General features: G+C 44.5%; 1 protein-coding gene across 3 annotated transcripts in view; it reads right to left on the bottom strand.

Moving 5' to 3' along the window:
- Window positions 1–15,861, bottom strand: part of WWP1 (WW domain containing E3 ubiquitin protein ligase 1) — a 320,828-nt gene that overhangs the window by 206,073 nt on the left and 98,894 nt on the right. The window contains exon 1 of one of the 3 annotated variants that reach the window (XM_082258089.1): window positions 6,669–6,774. The exons of the other annotated variants lie outside the window; for them this stretch is intronic. The gene's annotated coding sequence lies outside the window, so the exon portion shown is untranslated. Of the gene's footprint in view, window positions 1–6,668; window positions 6,775–15,861 lie in introns of those variants that run through there. 3 annotated transcript variants of the gene reach the window in all.

Below are 15,861 nucleotides of genomic sequence, written 5' to 3'. Positions count from 1 at the left end.
GGACATTGGCTCCCCCCCACCCAGGATCCTCGGACCAGCTCCATGAAGTGTTGCTAACCACCCACACTGCCGAAGGCTTCAGCCGGCCTCCCTGACTAGGTTCGCTGACCACCCGGTCGTGCACAGCGGGGACTCTTATTCTTTTAATAAGTGCTTACATACCATCATCTTTTGGGTTGTTTACTTATTATGGCTATTAAAGTCTCATACTGCTACTCTTAGAGGGTGCTGCCTCTCTTGTCTTCCCTGCAGAGTCTCTTCTAGCTCCTCTACAGTGGCTGCCAATAAGCTAGCACATTGGACTCTCCTTCTACGTGACTGTTTGTTGTTTTTATTTATCCAGTAATTGGGACTGATAGCTTTTAGTGCGCTGGATATCCTACCTTTTATTAGCGGGAGGAATAGCGCCCCGTCATTGGCATTAGCGGGAGGAATAGCGCCCTGTCATTGGTATTAGCGGAAGGAATAGTGCTCCATTATTGGTATTGGGTGGAAAGAATAGTGCCCCATTATTGGTATTAGGTGGGAAGAATAGTGCCTCTTGATTGGTATAAGCGGGAGGAATAGCGCCCCATCATTGGTATTAGCAGACAAAATGATACCCCATCATTGGTATTAGCGGGAGAAATAATGCGCCCCATTATTGGTATTGGCAAGAGGAATAGTGCCCTATCATTGGTATGAGGCGAAAAAAAAAGTGCCCCATCATTGGTATTAGCGGGAAGAATAGTTCTCCATCATAGATATTCGCAGGAAGAATATTGCCCCATCATTGGTATTAGCGGGAGGAATAGTGTCCCATCATCGGCATTAGCAGGATAATTAGTGCCCCAGCATTGGTAATAGAGAGAAGAATAGTTCCCCATCGTTGGTATTAGCGGAAGGAATAGTGCCCCATCACTGTTATCAGGGGGAGGAATAGTGCCCCATTATTGCTTTTAGCGGGAAGAATAGTGCCCCATCAGTGCTATTAGCTGGATGAATAGGCCCCATCATTTGTATTAGCGTGAAGAATAGTGCCCCATCATTGGTATTAGCGGGAACAATAGTGCCCCATCATTGGTATTAGCGGGAACAATAGTGCCCCATCATTGGTATTAGCAGGAAGAATAATGCTCCATCATTGGTATTAGCGGGAAGAATAGTGCCCCATCATTGGTATTAGCAGGAAGAATAGTGCTCCATCATTGGTTTTAGCGGGAAGAATAGTACCCTATCACTGGTTTTAGCGGGACGAATAGTACCCTATTCACTGGTATTAGCGGGACGAATAGTACCCTATCACTGGTATTAGCGGGAAGAATAGTACCCTATCACTGGTATTAGCGGGACGAATAGTACCCTATCACTGGTATTAGCGGGAAGAATAGTGTAAAACAATTTCAGAGCTGCTTTGCCCAGAGCGCCAACTGGCTTTGCATCGCTTTACTGCAACTAAGTTGATTATTGAGAAGATAGAAAAAATGGGGAGACAGGTGAAACACCTACCCCCATGGGTCTGCACTTACTGAAAAATAAACAATTAGTGAAAAAAAAAAAGTGCCTCAACTGACTCCTAAATAAATAAATAATAAAATGGGTGTTGTTTAACAGTGGATGGTGAATTGAGTTCATAAATGTAAAAAAAGTGATTTTAATAGTGAGCTATCCCACAGTACATAAAAAGGGGTGTGTACAATGGTGAGACTGAGAACTTGAAAAGTATTTTTGTGTATGTATTGATACACTTAGTATAAATAAAAAGGTGTATATGTGTACCCGAAAAAGGTTAAATATTAGCCAAAAACACAGACTGTGCAAATATGCCAAAAAAACTGCAAGAAATCCAAGGCATCTAATACAAATAAGGTAATAACATTGGAATGTATATACAAGATAAGGTAGTCCAATGACTTTATCAAGTCCAAAGGAAACTGAGGTTTCAAGCAAGGTGGTAAAGTATGATGTGAATCCCAGGAGAAAGAAGGCTGCACTGCTATCTCATGCAAGAGGTGGAGGCCAGGGTCACCACAGGTGCTCAGGAGATATGAGAAAACTCACCAGATAACGTGAATCCTCTCTTGTCTTATAACAAAGGGGATCAACCAGGCTTAGGTGGTCTCCTCCACCAGGGAATGTATCTGTGACTTCTGGATCCACTTATGACTCCTCTCCTTCCTCCTTGTGCCCCAGAGAGCTCAGCAGATGCAGATATGAATATATAGGGAAAAGTAATACAAGGTTCGTTTAGTAATCAGTGTGTGACGTCTTCAAATCAGATTTTCCAAGATCTGAAGACGTCACACACTGACGACGAAACGCGTCATTTTGGAACGCACGTAGACCACGTGACCGGTGGGCGGAAGTAGGAAGTAGCAAGTGGAATGCACGCTGCCCATTTGTCCAGCATTCCCTTGTTTTGTTTTCCGATAATACACCCTAGGGTGTACATAGCCTCTACCGCAGTTCACTTTTGCACTGTGCCACTGCCTTTAAATTTTTTATGGGATTTTAAAGTTTTGCATGGAACTTTTACCAAACCTTTTCAATAAATCCTTTACAACGGAGTACACTATGAGTATCTTGTATTACTTTTCCCTATATATCCACATATAACCTATAGAGGTGGTTTCTGGCGCAGGGGATTATTTCTGTTTCACATGACTATTGAGGAAGCTTGGAAAACCCCAGTGCTTAGCTTTCAAGCAGTTAAGAATCTTATGAATGATATCATGATAAATGTGAAACTGATCACCTTTGCTTCAAACACCCATGACAAATTCCTCAGGGTCTGGCAATCCTGGACAGTATATGTCCAACCTTTCAAATTCGATAATAGGCTCCTCTCAATTTAAGTGATCCTCCATTGTGTACCCCGTCAGACCCCCCCCCCTCCCCTCTTGATTCTTTCTTTACTCGTCCTACTTTCTAGCTTTCCCTTCAGTCCTCCTTTTATGTATAACCGCTCCTAGAGCCTACCAGGCCGCTGGGCATGGTTCTGGTGAGGATGGTTACAATCTCATATTTTCATTGGTATATCATACTTCTTTACATAAACATTCACTTTCAACTAGTTGCACTGCCTTGTGTCTTCCCTTCCATTAATACGTTTTGGCGTTTAGGTTATAGTTCACCATCCATCACAGTCTGGAAAATTGAGCTTTCTCCATCAAGGGACTCAGGACTTTAAATCAGTACTACATACTGCATTAGGAAACTATGTTACATTCTTTTTGGGCCCCTCTGTTTAGAGTCCTTCCTTATGCCATATATGATGTAATCATCTCATTGTTGAACTAATTTGTCAAATTTTTTGTTTGCAATAAAATTATTTTGTAAAAGAAAAGTTACACTTAAAAGCATCCAGGTATGGCAAACCACCAAGTTAAATTTTCACCAAGACCAAGACAGGTGTTTGGGAAACAATAGTATAAAAGTGCACTTTTCTGTTTCTAATGGCACTTTTCCACTGCAAGTACCGGCTCGGCTCTACTAGGCCCTGCTTGGCCCGGTTTGCTTTTTTTTTGGAACGGTTCGGTACGGTATGGTATGGTTTGCGTTTCCACTAAAGTAGTACTAAAGTTAAGTGGGTGGGATAACAACGGGGTGGGTGGGATTCTCTGACCAATCAGTGGCTAGTAGTGACTGCATGCAAAGGATTGTGGGCTATGGTACTGGGTATGGTACCTCTTGGAACCACAATCAAGGTGGTACTGTTTTTGAGAGCTGTACCGTTCAGTTCCATGCAGTGGAAAAGCGCCGCCGTACCGTACTGTACCGAACCGTTCCTACACTATACCATGCGGTACCAGCAGTGGAAAAGTACAAAAGCGAGCCGAACCTTTCGGTTCCATGCAGTGGAAAAGTGCCATAACATTTAGAGCCCATTTACACTGGTGTGGTAATGTGTGCATAACTGAAACGCACTTTAAGGTACATGGGTGTGATGCCATACTATTCTTAATGACACTGATTTTTAGTGCAGTGTGGTGTGTAGACATCCCATTAAATAATGGGCCATCTTATCGCAATGTGTAAACACATAGGCATAAATGCAATGCACCAGGTCACAACAGTGTGATGCACTCCTAAATAAACGGGGATCCCAACTGCATAGATGTGCAAACACATGTAACCATAACCCTCAGGAAGTCGCCATTATATCTAAGAGAACACCAATTTCATACACAAACAGTATTTCAATGAAAAAACTGACAGGCAGTTCAGCCCAAGTTTCTAAAAAACTGAATCACTTAAAAAAAAAAACAAAAAAAAAAACATTTTTAATAGGTTAGGGCTCATTCAGGCACAACCCCGTACAGCATTTAGGGCCCTTTGTTTATTTTCCATCCAAGCACTGAAATGCATGCAGGCAGACCATATAAATGAATGGACATGCATCGGCTGTATGGACTCACCTGCACAACCGAATTAAGCCAGCCATATATGGATCAAAGTTCAGCCAGTTTAGCAGATATTGACCGATATTTGATCCATCCATCCACTTGGGTACAACCAGCCTGTCAGATTTATTACATATGATTACTTCCGATGGAAGCTGCTAGCCCTTGGCAGTAATCACTGTGTTCTGCCAGCCGGGAAGGTTCTCCCCCCACCAGCAGCACACAATAGCGCTGCGTGGGTGATGGGGGAATACACAAGTGTTGGAGGGGAAAAAAAATCAAAACCTCTATTGGCTGCTTTAATCAGGTATACCGGGATGGGTGCACAGCGCAGCATAAATAGACTCTGTGTAGGTCTCCATGCAACCGTCAAACTAAGCTGTGCAGGTGAGTCCTTAGAGCTGATGCACATCCATTCACTAATATGGTCTGCCTGCATGCAGATCAACACTAGGACAAAAAAGTAAAACAGTCTCTCCATGCTAAGTGCCCTATGTGTAATTTTGAACTTCATTTTCAATATTCATAAATTGGCAGCTCTCAAAAAAAAAAAAAAAATACCTGGTGATCCTTCCATGCAAGTCCTTGTTCAGTTACTTCCTATTTTAGGGCAAAAACTCTGTCCCTGTCTTCATATCGCTCTCAAGCATAGGCACCCTGTTACCTGTTTTTTTTTTTTTTAAATAAAGACTACTGGTGGTCATTTCAACACTAGAGTCAGAGTCCTGACTTCAACTCCGATAGAACACCTTTGTGATTAATTAGAGCCCTTGTTCCGGGTTTGCGGCATCCGGCCACCTGATTGGCTGGAGCCGCGATGATGTCACTCCCGGGCATACGTGCGGGAGCCGACGTTCACGGCACAGGAATCTGAAGGAACGGCACCAGCGGCCGTTCCTTCAGAGAGCATGTGCCGGTGAGGACACTGGCTGCATGCAAAGTAAATATCTCCTAAACGGTGCATGTTTAGGCGATAATACATTACCTATAGGTAAGCCTTATCATAGGCGCACCTATAGGTACAAGTTGCAGAGGAGGGTTTACTTCCTCTTTAAGGGATTGTAAACCCATACCTGTACCGAAGTGACTGTCCTCCGGTGATACACTATAGCTGCAATGTCCATAAAGACATAGATGAGTGAGTTTGGGGTGGAGGAACTTGACTGGCCTGCACAGAGTCCTGACCTCAACCCGGTAGAACACCTTTGTGATGAATTAGAGCGAGACTGCAAGCCAGGCCTTCTCTCCAACATCAGTGCCTGACCTCAGAAATGCGCTTCTAGAATAATGATCAAACATTCTCATTGACAGACACACTCCTAAATCTTGTGGACCGCTTTCCCTGAAGAGTTCTTTTTTTTTTTAAATAAAACTACTGGCGGTCATTTCAACACTACACATACATTGAACACAGTGGTCACCATCACAAACCTCTCCCAGTTATATGGCCATGCAGCCATCACTGAAGTGCATGCATGATGCATGTGCAAGAGATCAGCAGTAATGAGATGTAACCCCCTCCCCTCTTCCACAAAGAATGCCATTCAGCCATATCTGGACTGAACATAGACCAAAGTGGCCACAAAGAGGCAGCAGGAGATCAGCAGCACTGAGATGAAATAAAGGATAAAAACGTGAATATAACTATTTTACTAAAACAATGTCACGTGTTTGTGACACACCATGATAAAAGCAACTTACTTTCAAGAAGAGCAACAGATGAGAAAAGTAGACTAGAACGGTACAACTCCCATACATGTGCACCAAAAACACAGCTAAAAGAGAAAATGTAATCTGCTAGAACTAGAAATCTGTGACCTTGTACAACTAGAACACATTTCAAAAAAAGTTATTTTCTTGGAAGCTGTCCTAGCATTGTGCAATTCCAGGATCACCATTCTACTAGGACATTAATATTCAATACACTCAAGTTGTATGACAGGTGCACTTTAAATGGCTATTCGTTCAGTAGAAACACTGGCTGCATAAAAAATAAATCCCATTACAGCAGCGACATGCAACCAGCAACTCTCCAGCTGTGGCAGAACTTCCTGTGCCCCATGCCCTGCTGGCACACTATATGCACTCTTTGGCTGCCAAGGTATGTTGAGATCTGTAGTTCTACTCCAGCTGAAGACATACTGGTTGCCCAGCATTGTTGTAGAAGACTACATAGAAAACCTCTCATTCCTCACTAGGTTCATAGTCAATGCCCAGGAAACATCCTTCTGAATGTGAACACTCAAGGACAACTGTAGCAAAGATTTGCTAATGCGGTTCACTCACAATGCCTGTGCAGTTCATTGCACATCGAATGCACACTTCCAGCAGCAGCAGCAGCTCTACACCTCCTCCCTGTATAATGCCAGTGATTCTGGACTGTGTCTGTCATGTGACTCTGATGTCATGAAATACAGGGGGATGGCAGGGACAAAACTATATGTATTCACATCTCACTGTACTGCAGTGGTCTCTGCAAAATCTAGGAGGCATTCCCAGCCAGATAAACCTGAATAGCCAACCCAAAGCACGAGATGTCTGCCACTTTAATTTATTCCCTCATCATATCCTACTGAAAATGCTTCTACGACAGCTTTGATAGAGAATAAAACAGACAGCATACACTGAATACACAACATTCATCTGGCCATACCCTGCAATATTTTGGGTCAATGTTGGGAGCAAGAAAAAAAATATTTTCCCAGGGAATAGATTGTCTAAAGAAAGTCATTATTATGCATGGTATATGATATATAGCACCACAAGTTTGTGCAGCACTTTACAGAATAGTAAGCGGTACAATATAACTTAAGACAAGAGGGTTAGGGAGAGCTTACATACAACCATTGTGCTAGGAATTGATTCCAAACACCACAATATCAGACAAAAAACATTTACAATCAAATTTACATTCAATAATTGATCAATTGGTCCAGAAACCAAGGGTTGGTCTAAGCAATCGTATTCTCAGTTAAAAGCTTACAAAAGAGTGTATGCTCAGCATCAACGTTTAACAGACTCATTTCATATTTGTTCCCAAACAGTAAGAGCTGCGGGTCTACTTTAAAGAGGTTGTAAACCTAAGAAATTAAAAAAAACAAACACATGAAAGACAAACACATTATGAGCTAGTACGCATCGCATACTAGCTCATTATGAAATACCTTAGAACAAAGCCCCGCAGTGCCGACCACTTACCTGTCTCACGGGTGACATGTTCGGTAGCCCTTGTTCCGGGTTTGCGTCATCCGGCCACCTGATTGGCTGGTGCCACGATGATGTCACTCCCGGGCATGCGCGCGGGAGCCGACGTTCACGGCACAGGACTAGACCAATGGCGGTTCCTTCAGAGCGCATGTGCCAGTGATGTCACTGGCTGCATGCAAAGTAAATATCTCCTAAACGGTACATGTTTAGGAGATATTTACAGTACCTATAGGTAAGCCTTATCATAGGCTTACCTATAGGTACAAGTTGCAGAGGAGGGTTTACTTCCTCTTTAAGGGATTGTAAACCCATAACTGTACCGAAGTGACTGTCCTCTGGTGATACACCGAGATTAAACTAAAATTTCCTGCATACACTATAGCTGCGATGTCCATAAAGACATAGATGAGCGAGTTTGGGGTGGAGGAACTTGACTGGCCTGCACAGAGTCCTGGCCTCGACCCGATAGAACACCTTTGTGATGAATTAGAGAGAGACTGCGAGCCAGGTCTTCTCTCCAACATAGGTGCCTGACCTCAGAAATGCACTTCTAGAATAACGATCAAACATTCTCAGACAGACACACTCCTAAATCTTGTGGACAGCTTTCCCTGGAGCGTTAAATCGGTTATAGCTGCAAAGGAAGGGCCAACTTAATATTGAACCCTACAGACTAAAACTGGGATGCCATTAAAGTTCATGTGTGTGTAAAGGCAGGCATTCCAATATTTTTGACAATATAGTGGAAGGCGTATCTTTTTAACTATAGCTGTCGCCATCTTTCTCTCACATCCATTCAGATCTGAGAGATCCTATGTAAATTCTGCACTTTGAAAAGCAGGGGGCAGGGAGCTGAAGTTACATCAGTGAGCAGAGCTCTGAGCACTGATTGGAGGGTAGGGACACGCTCCCCTTCACAGGTACAAAGTTGAGGCTGTCAATCACAGACTCTAGAATCACATTGCCCTCCCCATCACCATTTTTTTCTTGGTGTCAGGAAAAGTTGTCAGAAGTGACTCATAGAGATAGCAGAGGAACAAGGCAGCAGACAGAAATGACAGTGCTTTGGACTGAGACCAGTACGCACTATAGAGGGATATGTTTCGTTCCTATTTCATGTCTGAGGTTTACAACAACTTTAACGTTGAACTTTAGGCACCAATGCAGGTATTTAATTAAAGTGATCACTTTGTAGAACAACCATTCAGTTTACAACTGAAATGAAAGGCAAAAGCATTTGTATACAGATATATAAAAAAAAAAAAAAACATTATAAATACTTTTTTCTCCTTTTTAAGTGATAATATAATCTCTGCTCTCAGCTGCACAAGAGCTGGGGAGGAGAAGCAACAAGCCCACTGAACTCTCCAGTGAATGGCTGTGCAGGGGGAGGGAGGAGGGGGGGGGACCAGCCTGATCATTGGATGAGGGCGGGCTGAGTTCCCAGCATAGCTAGAGAACTGACCACAGTGTGCTCTCCTGCTAACTGTGGTCAGTTTGTAATAGGAAAGTAGAGGGACTGGCAGGAACACCAAGGTTTTCACACAAAGGAAGCAATATAAAATGAACAGGATACTTCTATAAAGTACATGGTACAGCAGGCTCATATCACGAATCTGAATTGCTGGGGTTACAAACACTTTAAAAATTATTAAAATGCAGCCAGTAAAGGTACATTAAATTGACTTGATGTAAGCATGGAGCAGCAACCTGTACAATGAAGCGGAGACTGGGCGAGGCAGCACAAGGGGCAGGATCAGGGCAGCCATCAGCAATTTTGGTGCCCCTTACACTGCTTTAGGCCTGGGCCCCTCTGGGCCTGACCACCAACATTCCGCAGGGCCCGCCCTCTGGCCGTTCCACCAAATCCGCCCTCTAGCCATCCCACCGAGTCCTTCAGTGCACCCGCTTCTATTTTAACACTCTTAAATCTTAATGAATGAAAATTAATCCAATCTATCAAAGAGACATCCCCATATATTCAAAAAAGAGACATCCCAATCCAGTAAAGAGACAGTCTCATATATTCAGCAAAGAGATATCCCAATCCAGCAAAGAGACATCCCTTCAGCTGCATCGGCTTACTCTGCAGCCGCCATGCTTTAGCAATTGCTAGTTACTACATCAGCAACAACTCGGTCTTGTTGGTTGGGGCCTGGGTGACTGGGCGCCTCGGAACGCCTGGGCCCCCTACATGTGTATGGGCTGTCCCCCCCTGATGGCTGCCCTGGGCAGGATGACAGAATGAGGGAGAGGAATGACCGATTAGCCCATCAGTCTGCTGCTTCTCCTCCTAGAAGTCGGAAATTCAGAAATACAGACGGACAAATTTGTTGGTACTTTTCCACAAAAGAACAACCACCCACAATTAATTAAAAGAATTGGCATCCATCATTGTGAATTCAACATTTAATAAAATAAGATACATAAACAAATTGCCATAGACAAAAATAATGAGAACTTTAACCCAATATTTTGTCGTAAAACCTGCAGGCTCCTTTCACACGTGTCTGATCAGGTCCACCTGTCAGTTTTTCAGGCGGACCTGATCAGACCCTTCAGTCTCCCCTATGTGGTGGCGGATGTCAGCAGTGACATATCTGCTGACATCTGCCGCTATCCGATCCGGTCTGCAAAATTAAGCAGATGGTGGTCCTTTTCTTCTATTTGTCTGGCGGATCAGATCTGATTGGATGAAAACGGACAGGCGGTCCATTTTCACCTGATTTCCTATAGAGGAGAGCAGAATTGTGCCCATCTCTGCTCTGTACAGTGAGCGGAGACAGAACTGTCATCCACCTGCTCAGCAGGGATCAGTGAAGCAATCCCCCCACTGAGCAAGCAGATCCCACAAAGCAGGGGCACCCGTGTGAAAGGAATTTCTATAGCTCTCAATGAGACTTTCGAACCTGCCAACAGATACTTTGGCCTACTATTCTTGAGCATAGTCCTCCAGCTGTCTCTGGCTTGAAGGGTGACTTCTCCAGGATCAATATATCAGCTCTTTTCATAGATGTTCAAAAGGTTTCAGATCAGGGCTAATAGGACACTTCAGAATAGCCCATAGTTGTGTTCTTAGCCAACTTTAGGTGCTTTTAGGTCATTAGGACAACTCATGACCTGTGACAGACAGATTTCTTATACTGGGAAGTAGGTTACACTCCAGACTTCCTTAATAGATTGAGATTTCATTGTGCCCTCAAGGCACCACATGGCAGACCCAAAACATAACTGAGCCTTCTCCATGTTTCACAATAGGTACGGTGTTCTTTTCTTTTTCATCTGCGAGTACAGAGCCGATATGACTTGCTAGTTTTGTCTCTTCCATCCAAAAGACATTGGGTCTTCTTCCTTTGTGCCCACCATCACTCAAAAAAGCAACAGATAGGGGTGTTCAGACACTGATGCACCTTGAACTCTGAGTAAAGCTTGTATCTCTTTAAGGCTGGGTTCACATATCTGCCCTGGACATGTGTGAACTGGCTCCATTGAAAGCCAGTCAATACTCACATGTTATGCGAATTGGATTCGGTGAAAAACGAATCCAATTCGCATATTCGTGAACCCAGCCTAAAATTTTTCACTTGGCTCTTTGTCCGCTATTCACATTATCCTTCTGTTCAATCTGGGGTCGTGTTTTGCCTTTTGGCTGCATTCATGGCCCTTGGCTACACTCCAATGGAACTTAAATATTTGCAACTGTAGTCACAGGACATCAAGCTGCTTGGAGATGGTCTTAGAGCCTTTACCTATAACATGCTGGTCTACAAATGTATTTCCAATCTCCTCAGCAGTTCTATCCTTTTCTTTCTCTAGTTCAAGTTTATGTGGTGTACACAATGCTCAAACAGTAAAGAGACTACTTTTCTCCATTTAGGCTCCATGCACAACATTAAAAAAAAAAAAAATGCTGCTAAAAGCATGTTTTTTTCGTGTATGCTTCTAGAAGCAAATAATGTTATCCTATGTGTCCATGTAGACTTTGGAGTCTAGAGGCATTTTTTAAGCGCAGTGTTTAGAAGCAAAAAAAATAACTCTGGTGTGCGTTTTTGGGAGCGATTTTCTGGCAGAAAAAAATGCTGCACGCTCCTTCGGGCTCCTAAACGTTGCCAAGAACTTTTAGGCGCTGATGCCCAGCAATTTTTTCCCCACTCCAGTAAACATGGTTGTTAAGGAGCAGGCAGCTGGCAGTGTCCTTAACAACCGATGACTCATCGGCTGCATGGGGGTCTCCTTCCCCCTCCTCCAATCCATACCAGGCCCTTCGGCACAAATAACTTTGCAAAAATAATTTTTTCCCCCCCCCAAAATCTATACCTGACCCTTAGGCATCATGCACACTGCTGCTGTACTCACGTTTTTGTGAGTTGGGCTTTTTTTTTTTTTTTCTGCCCTTAAACTCTCCTCTACGTTATCATGCACACATGGACATTTTTAGCAGTTTATCTGCAGGGGAGTTTATAGGCTGTTTTCTGAACGCCCTAAAATTGCATTCAGGAGTAGGAATTCTGACCAAAAAAACTATGAAACGCTGTTAAACGCGTATAAACTCTAGGCACGTTTAGCACTTCAGTGTTTATTTTTTTCAATGGGCAGAATAAATTAAAATTCTGGCCAATGAAATATACTCCCAAGCTCCAAACTTAAATTCTGCTAAACGCACCTAAACTATTTTGAAACCAGCGTGCATAAGGCGATATTCGAGCATGCAGCCGAAAAGAGGGTGGGGAGTTAACAAGTGTACCATACCAGGCACTCAACATGGGAGGGGGGGGGGTAAGGGGGCCATAAAACAAAATTTGGGCATATTTTCCCACCAGGGAGTGAGGAAACTTGAAACTTTATAAAACAACTACAAGCCACAAGTAAAGTCAGAGTGTACTCAATTTTATGTAATTTGAATTGTAATCCAGGGGCTCAGTCATATTGGTAGGACTTTGTTGCATTCCCCAGTGTGGATATGCCTTGTCGGGGTCCAATGCTCTTAGCCATGTGCACATCAATGAGATGAACAGAGGCAGGCTGGGAAAAATTGGATTTTGGACTTGCTGTAAAAAACATTTCTTTGATGTTCATTGATGGACACAGCTCCTTAGAATTCTTGACCATTAGGTTATACTGCCCCCTACAGGAGTAGGCCACTAGGCAGAAAAAGAACTTGACTATGCCTATGGGCAGTCCCAAAAGGTATACTCCCCCTCTCTGCTATAGGTACTCAGTTTTGTTACAAGCAGTGTCGGAAGTATTACAACTCCATAGAGGGGTGGGTGCTGTGTCCGTCAATGAACATCATTACGGTAAGTCAAAAATCCCATTTTCTCTTTCTTTCATTGACGGACACCGCTCCTTAAGATTTTTGACCATTGGGACATCCCAAAGCAGTGTCAAACATGAGGGTTGGGAACAGCAAAAAATTCCCAAGGCTAAACATTAGCCAACCAGGTAACAGAAGCTTAAAGGGTAACTCCACTTTCGTGGGGAAGAAAAATAGCAAATGTTATTAAAAATGACCTTTCGTTTCAATCTGCAGCTGTTGTAATTTTCTGGAAATGCAATGCAATATGGCTACCTGGAGGTGCTCCGTACACAGAATGTGTACTGACCACACCCCAGAAACATAATTTCCTGCTAGTGTGATTGGCTCACCAATTTTCCCAGAAGTCTGCCTAAGATACAAGTCAGATTTCTGGAATCCCCTGGAACAAAAATGTAATTTTTGGTAAGATACACCCAATAGGCACACATCTAAAAGGGATGCAGACCCAGCAGCTTTCCTCAAGAGCTCTGCAGCTGCCACAGCTGACAGATAATTTTGAAACCACTCCCATTGGATCTACTCAGCACGGAGGAACAAACAATAATTCCTTCAGAATAACAAAAAGGTAGGAATCTGCAACCAAGGTTGTTAAAATCCTTGCAATGTACAGAGATCACCCAGAGGGGAATGTTTTTCTCAACAAAACTGGAGTTATGCTTCAACAAAAAAAAACTGGAGCCCACCTGAACAATACTACCCCAAAGAGGGAACAGACCCGCGAAACAGCAGACTGAAAAACCTTGCGGCCAAAGGAAGCATCCGCAGATGCCAACACATCCACTTTAGAATTTAGTGAAAGTGTGCACCAACGATCAAGTGGCCACCTTGCAAACCTGCGTCACTGACGCCTGATGACGGAATGCCCAGGAAGCACTAAGGGCCTGCATAGAGTGAGCCGTGAAAGTGAAAGGAGGAACCTGACCCCTGATAGAATAGGCCTGAGTCACTGTCTGTCGGACCCATCTTGAATTGGTCGCAGAAGAAGCGAACAGTTCTTTTCTCGGCCCATCCATGAGCACAATTAAGGAGTCGGACCTCCAAAAAGACTCCGTAGCTGCAAGGCACACCCGAATCACCGAAACCACATCCAGGGCATGCAATGCAATTTCCTTAGGATGATTAGGCCTAGGACACAGTGAAGGGAACACAATATCTTCATTAAAATGGAAATCAGAGAGACTACTTTAGGAAGGAATGACGGACAGGGGCGAAGGACCACCAAGTTAAGGGTGTGACAAGATAATGCCGCCAATTCCGACACCCTGCGAGGTGATAGCCCCTAAAAAAAGGCCACCCTCTGGGAGAGCGTAAGCAGGGGAGTCTCCCAAATATTTTCAAAGGGAGGCTTCTGGAGGACTGAAAGCACTAAGATCAGATCCCAAGGCGGTAGAAAAAAATCGCACCAGTGGAGTCAAATGTCGAAGCCCCTGAATAAACCTCAATCCCTCAACACCTGGCTTTCAACAACCCATCCAAGCCAGCGACTGCAAGCAGGATGGAAGATTGGCCCTTGGGACAGCAGATCCTCTCCAAAAAGCAGGGCCAAGGGATGTCAGCAACCCATAGCACCAGGTCGACGAAACAATACTGGTAAGGCCAGTCCAGGGCCACTAGAATTACCAGTATCCCTTTAGCCTCGATCCTGCGCAAAAGCCGTAGCAGAAGCTGGATAGGAGGAAGAGCTTAAATCAGATGATATTGGCCCCATGGGGCCACCAGAGCCTCTGTGGCGTCCGCCAGAGGATCGCGTGAACTTGCCACAAACCTCAGTACCTGTTGAGCCAGGATGCCAACAGATCTACCGAAGACATATCTAATGAAACACATCCTGGTGAAAGGACCGCTCCCCTTGGTCCAACGCCTGCTGACTAAGATAGTCCGCCTGTACGGTGGAGAGGGCCAGAACGAAGCATTCTTCCCACCTGAGGATGCTGGCTACTTCCAGGGGTGCCAATACACCATTCGTTCCGCCCTGGTAATTGACATAGGCCACCACCGTGCCATTACCGGACTGAAACCGTATCAGTAGCCCCCGGAGATGATCCATCCAGTGATCCAGGCACAGCCTGATCACCCGAAGTTCCAATTCATTGATCCGTAATCTGGACTCTTCAAGCATCCAACAACCCTGAGCAGTGCTCAGTTCAAGGACACCTCCCCACCCAGACAGACTGGCATCCTTTGTGACCACTGTCAAAGACAAGGGGAGAAGAATTTGCCATGCCGAAGAGCTGGGGAATTAATCCACCAACCAGGGACCCACTGGTTTTCCGGCACAGCCGGATCTAAATGTCCAAGGACCGCGGACACTAGTCCCATTTTTCCAAGAACTCCCTTGGAAGGGACCTCGTATGGAACTGTGCAAACTGAACCACCTTGAAAGTAGATACCATCAGGCCCAACACCCGCATGCAAGTCCGGAGGGAGAACCACCCGTTAGACAGCAATAGATGAAATCGTAGCATGTAACTTCTGGAGCTTGTCCAGGGAAAGGAACACTCTGGCTAGGGCTGAATCCAGAGTCAGACCCAAATAATCCAATTTTTTGGATGAAATCAGCAGACCTCTGGTAATTCAAAGGGCAACCAAACCCTTTGAATGTATACAGTGAGCCCTACATCGCCCATCAGGGCAGCAGAGGACTCCACTCACAAGAGGAGGTTGTCCAGGGAGCCCAGTACCGCAATTCTTTGCTGACAAAGCAATGCCAAAACCGGGGCCAACACTCTGTGGCATTACCCTTGCGTCGCGCCTCCGCTCCTCGGGTCTTCACAAACTGGCAATGCTCCTTTCCCGCAGCAAAAAACAGAGGAAGCGCTAGTGTCGGGGACACAGTGGAATGTGCAGGTTAGCATTCTTGATGACGAGAGAGGCAGAAAGTCCCTGACAAAGGGATGCAACTACATTCTGAACTTCTGTAATCGCACAAGCAGATCAGAACCCTAAGGTCCAGAA

This window comes from Pelophylax lessonae, assembly GCF_965119305.1.
Source record: "Pelophylax lessonae genome assembly, chromosome: 5".
In the NCBI taxonomy this organism is placed as follows: domain Eukaryota; kingdom Metazoa; phylum Chordata; class Amphibia; order Anura; family Ranidae; genus Pelophylax; species Pelophylax lessonae.
Note: the sequence above shows the minus strand (reverse complement) of the source record. Positions and strands in the feature narration are given on the sequence as shown.